The 5,566-nt window shown below is 50.9% G+C and overlaps 1 long non-coding RNA gene across 1 annotated transcript; it reads left to right on the top strand.

Moving 5' to 3' along the window:
* Positions 1–507: 507 nt before the first annotated feature.
* LOC135178454 (uncharacterized) lies at positions 508–3,421 on the top strand. Its single transcript, XR_010303540.1, has 2 exons — positions 508–980; positions 3,007–3,421. It is a non-coding gene; the product is annotated as an uncharacterized LOC135178454 (long non-coding RNA).
* The last annotated feature ends 2,145 nt before the right edge of the window (positions 3,422–5,566 follow it).

Here is a 5,566-nt window from a genome sequence, read left to right as displayed (position 1 = left end):
TTGCCAAGGAGAAACGAAAGCGTTTTCCGTGTTAACGTATGATTACGTTTTATCAGATGTGAAATATTTGTCCAGTGTCTATTTTTCGGACCGTTCACACTGAAAAGAAAACCAAAACTAAACCCGAACGAACCCCAAATTGGGGTACTGGGGACAAAAAAAAACCCAACAAACCAACCAACCAATAACAACAACATCTCCAAAACAAACAAAACCATCACAGAACTGGGAGAAGAGACCACAGGCTTCTGTGTTGCCGCCCCTGGGAGCGCCGCGATGCCTGCGCTGCTCAGTCGGCTGAGACGGCTGGGCGGATAGAAGGTCCCCGGCAAAGTCACAGTTGTGTGCGCCGCTATGGCTGGAGGCAGAGTGAGGCCCAGCCTCCGCTCCTTAAGCAAAAAGAAGCTAGGAAATGCCGTCCCGGTGAGACCAGGGCTCCTGCAGTAGACCTGTCACCGAGCGCCGTCTCCCGCGTCGGGTGACATGACGCTGGCAGTTCCAGCGGCGAACGAGCTGGTGGCAAAAAGCGATGTCAGGTTTCACAGCTATAAAAACTGACGATCAAACGACGAGAGACGCCGCGTTTAGCGGGCTGCCTGAACGCCGGTTGTCGGGAAGGGGCTGCTCTGTCGGGGGTGCAGTGGCAGAAGCAGCACCAGGTGTCCGCCTGCAGAGGACAGAAAAGCTCCAAAGAGCCTGACTTGGAAAGTATCCATTTTCCCACAGCTTTTCAATCTCCAATACTTTTCACACCCTGTTAGGAGTTAATGCCGCCGAAACCGCTAAACGCTTCCGTGCCTGAAGGTACGCCTCGCCGGAGGCTGCGCCTGCCGCCCCGCAGCACCCGGGGGCAGGCCGCGCCGCCGTGGCGGTGAATACCTCCGCCTCTGCGGTTTTTTCCCTGGTGGAAATTCCTCGGATGCTTCGTGCTCAGGATCACACATCGGGCCTGCACTCTTTGCAAAGGCTTCAAAGGGCAGGTAAAGATTCCCGAGACACCTTTTCGAGAAGAGCTGGAGAATACTGATGGAGCCACTCCCACTCCAGCTCTCTAAATAATATTTTGGATTTCCCTGGGTAGTATTTCTTCATATTGAAAAGCCGGCTCGGGGTCAGTAACGCAGCCCGGACTCTGCAGCCAGCACTGCTGGACGGTGGGGAAGTGTTCAGAGGAAGGATTTAAAGCTTGTAGCAGGTGGATTCATCTCCTCACTGCTACACTGTGCCCATCAAAACAGACTGACTAGGGCTTCCTCGGCTTCCAACAAGAGCACTTGTCTCAGAAAAGCACTAAATGATTACAGAAGGCCTGATCCTGCAAAGTCTCCAACCAGGCCAGTTGTGCTTGTCTTTGAGGCAGTTGGACTTGTAGGTTGGCTTTCAGAGAATGAAAGGTTTTGTTCATCCCGTTTGACACTAAAAAAGAAGGGGCATGTCCCCAGTACAAAGTGAGCTCATCTCCGGAGCCCAGTTCTGCCGTGCTCACCTCTAGGCCTCCAGGCACAGGGATGATCTGTACCCTTCAGCTTGCCAGCAGCCCTTTCTTAGCAGTAATTTTGGGGAAGGCCAAAACACCAGGTTGGTGGCCAGTAAGGATGTGTACCTTTAAAAGCAACATACACTGTCCTCTGTGAGTGCTCTTAGTACTCCAGCATCCCTCAGCTCTGTGTTTGTGCTCCAGTCAAAAAGCTTTAAAATCTTGTGGTGGGAGAAGGTGCTCATGACATCATATGGGGATCTCTGCTTATGACCAGGGGAGAGGTACACTTTGGTTATGTTTGTATGAGAGTAAAGGGACATTTCAACACTTATAGCTAGCTTTGATTTTGTAAGCCCTTACATTACTTTTCCACAGTGGCAGCATCAGTTAGAAAATGAGGTCCTCTCCTCTCCCCACCCACTTGGTAGAAAAAAACACCGCAGTAAAGCCAATGACTTAGTTCAAACTCCCTCTGCAGCCCGAAGGTTCTGATCCCACAGCAGCTCAGCCTTCCTCTCCTCTCTTTCCCTGATGGGACCAGGCAGTGGGTACCCTTGGTGGCAGCATGCTCCCATCAGGGATCCTCCTCACAGCCCACTAGTGTCCAAATACCCTTTCCTCCTCAATCCCACTCAGCAACCTGCAGCCAGTGGGGAGCAAGAAATGCCACACTGGACTCTCACCCAGTCTGGAGGGCTCATGCCCATATGAAAAATGCCACCTCTTCCATTACCCTCCACAGGCTTTACCAGGACCTTAAGGTGCAGTGGGGATGTTACATAACTAGTTAGATACTCTTACTGCACAGGTGTAACTACAGAATGTCTCTTCTCCCTCTCTACTACAGGCCAGAGCCCTGAGGGCAGGTGTAAACTGTACCTTTCCCAACACCAAGTGCTTTGCAACTTGATGGTGACATATATTCAAATACCATATAGAGTCTCAAGCTGAGAGCTGGGGAAATCTTCAGGTAAAGGATGTTGTCATGACATGGCAGATGAGGGTGAGGAGGCAGGGACCCCGAGCACCAGAAGACACTGTGTGACCCATGGAGAGATGTCACAGTGTAATATCCACAACCACAAACTCTCAACCTTCTGTAGTGCAAACAATGGGTGGCACTAACAAGGTGTAAGCGTCTGCATGCCCCAGTTCCCCGACCCCATCCTCAGCCCACTGGGCTGCCCCTGGGCTGCTCCTGCATCCATGCACACAACATTTCCTTCCCTTCCCTTCCCTTCCCTTCCCTTCCCTTCCCTTCCCTTCCCTTCCCTTCCCTTCCCTTCCCTTCCCTTCCCTTCCCTTCCCTTCCCTTCCCTTCCCTTCCCTTCCCTTCCCTTCCCTTCCCTTCCCTTCCCTTCCCTTCCCTTCCCTTCCCTTCCCTTCCCTTCCCTTCGCTTCCCTTCCCTTCCTTTCCCTTCCCTTTTTTGTTTGGTTTTGCGTTTTTCTTGGTTGTTTTTTGTTCTGTACTGTGCTAGCTGAGCGGATGCTGGGGTTTAGAGGCCAATATTGTGCCCTTTCCACAGATCCGAGAGCAGCAACAGTGGGAGTAAACCACCTCTTCCTCCTTAACCCCTCGCCGAAGGCGCGGCTTCTCCGCCTGGACTCAGCTCCGCGGGGGAGAAGGACGACGGTGCACACTTAGCTGGGCTGGGACTGAGCACGGCTAAGTGTTCTGCGCGTTCATTCGGGTGTCTTTGCTTAAATACCCATACATATGTGTGTAAAATCACATCCACATGTGCGATTATTGTAAGTTAAATCAATACAATCGAATATATATTATTTTAGTTATTTTATTAAATAACAGTGAGTCAGTCCCACAGCTTCTCATTTGCTTCATGCGCTTGGAAACCTCCAAGGAATACAGAGTGTGGAATGCTTAGATATACACTTCACATATTAAAAATGTACAAACTAATACGAACACTTCGTACAATCTATATCTCAGCACGTATCAGCGTGTATGGATAAAAGCACATGTGCATTTTACTGATGTGCTGCATTTTGGTGACGATACAGTAGGATGTGACATACGCGATGTGTCCCTTTGGGTGCAAAGTTCTCGGAGGGGTCTGCCAGGACGCCCCTCGGAGGGCCGGCAGCTGTGGCACCCCTGTTTTCCCCTGACTTGGTCCTAGCGGACTTCGGTAGCCGTGATCCGTGGAAATGGGACATGATTTCCCACCTGCGCTGCCCGGCGCTCGGGCAGGGCACGGCGCTGTGAGGCGGCTTATGTGTCAGCACTACCTTTCTCCTGCACAGTTGATTTCCCAGAAGAAGCAATAGCCGGTCGGAGTTACTAGCAGATCTCTCGCTATCCCCTACCCATCCACCTGCCGCTGAGGAAAAACAAACAAACAAAACTCCCCCAAAACCATTTAGAAGACGAGAGATCACTGATGGCAGCAAGAAAACAGAGTGAAGTTTCTTCTCGATGCCCTTGCGTGGAGGCGAGGCTGGTTTTCCCTCGCTTTTCTCTTTGCAAAGCTTTTCCAAGTGCCTCAAGCAGTGCAGTACCAGATCAAAACTACCGCTTGCAATGTTCCAGTGGCACAGACCAGAGCTTTGGAACACTTCCATCGGAAACAACAGGCTTTCTCCCAATCTCTCGACTTCTTTTTTTCCCTTGTTACTGTAACTGCAGGCTATGGGGTACAAAATATGTGGATAAACGTATGCATCCATTCCTGATGTAATCATTGCTTCTAAATTCACAATTTAGAGTACTAACGTTTTAGAATAGTGATTGCAAATGTGAATCAGTCACGTGGTTAAAAGAAAAAGAAAACAAAACCCAATCAAGCACCCAAACCCAAACAAAACCCCCAAACCAAACCAAATTAAACGAAGGAAAGGAAAGGAAAGGAAAGGAAAGGAAAGGAAAGGAAAGGAAAGGAAAGGAAAGGAAAGGAAAGGAAAGGAAAGGAAAGGAAAGGAAAGGAAAGGAAAGGAAAGGAAAGGAAAGGAAAGGAAAGGAAAGGAAAGGAAAGGAAAGGAAAGGAAAGGAAAGGAAAGGAAAGGAAAGGAAAGGAAAGGAAAGGAAAGGAAAGGAAAGGAAAGGAAAGGAAAGGAAAGGAAAGGAAAGGAAAGGAAAGGAAAGGAAAGGAAAGGAAAGGAAAGGAAAGGAAAGGAAAGGAAAGGAAAGGAAAGGAAAGGAAAGGAAAGGAAAGGAAAGGAAAGGAAAGGAAAGGAAAGGAAAGGAAAGGAAAGGAAAGGAAAGGAAAGGAAAGGAAAGGAAAGGAAAGGAAAGGAAAGGAAAGGAAAGGAAAGGAAAGGGAAAGGGAGAGGAAAGGGAGATGAAGGGGAAAGGAAAGGAACACACCACCGTTCTGATTATTCATACTTTTCTGCGAGTTTCTTGCACGAAAACCCGGGAGCAGACACACAGCAAGGCAGAGAGAGCTGAAGCAGAGCCCCTGAAGACGCGGAGCTGCATGCTTCCCCGGGGAAGTTAGGGGGCGAGCTTCAGGGCAGGTACGCGAGTCGTCTGGGCCCCTAGAGCACGGCTGCCAGCCGCGCTCGCCCGGGGCTGTCTCACTGCTACTCCTCTCGGCCACGCAGAGCCGTCACATTGTGCTGCGGTTGGGAAGGGAACAACCGTGTTTGCAGAGCGCAAACCAGAGCTTTCTTGGTCGTTAGTGGGGGAGACTTGGAAAAAGAAAACGGGGGCGGGGGGGATGAAGAGACGGGGGGACGGGGACGGACGACGGACGGGACGGGAAGGAAGAAAGAAAAAAAAGGGGGGGGGGGGGGGGGGGGGGAAGGAGGGGAAGATCTGCGTCGTGCACTTGGGACTGCAGAAGCACCGCTGGGGGCAGATCCTCATGTCGGGACGGACAGTGCCAGCCTTTCTTCGCCGAGCTGTGTCCGAGGACTCAAATGGGTGAGTGCGAAGGGCTGACACCACCCGTCCCCGGGTGAAGACTCGGCCTCACGCCTTCTCACAGACCAAATTCGACATCAAAGGGTACGCGGAAGTCAATGTGGAGCGCACATGGAAGGTCAGCAAAGTATTTTCTCTCAAAACGTGTTTCCTGGCGTTTTAATGCTCTACCAGATCTAGCCCTCCAGCACCCTCGCAGG

The sequence above is a fragment of the Pogoniulus pusillus genome, chromosome 9 (assembly GCF_015220805.1).
Source record: "Pogoniulus pusillus isolate bPogPus1 chromosome 9, bPogPus1.pri, whole genome shotgun sequence".
NCBI classification, from domain to species: domain Eukaryota; kingdom Metazoa; phylum Chordata; class Aves; order Piciformes; family Lybiidae; genus Pogoniulus; species Pogoniulus pusillus.
The sequence above is the reverse complement of the archived record's forward strand: the minus strand, read 5'-3'. Positions and strand labels throughout refer to the sequence as shown.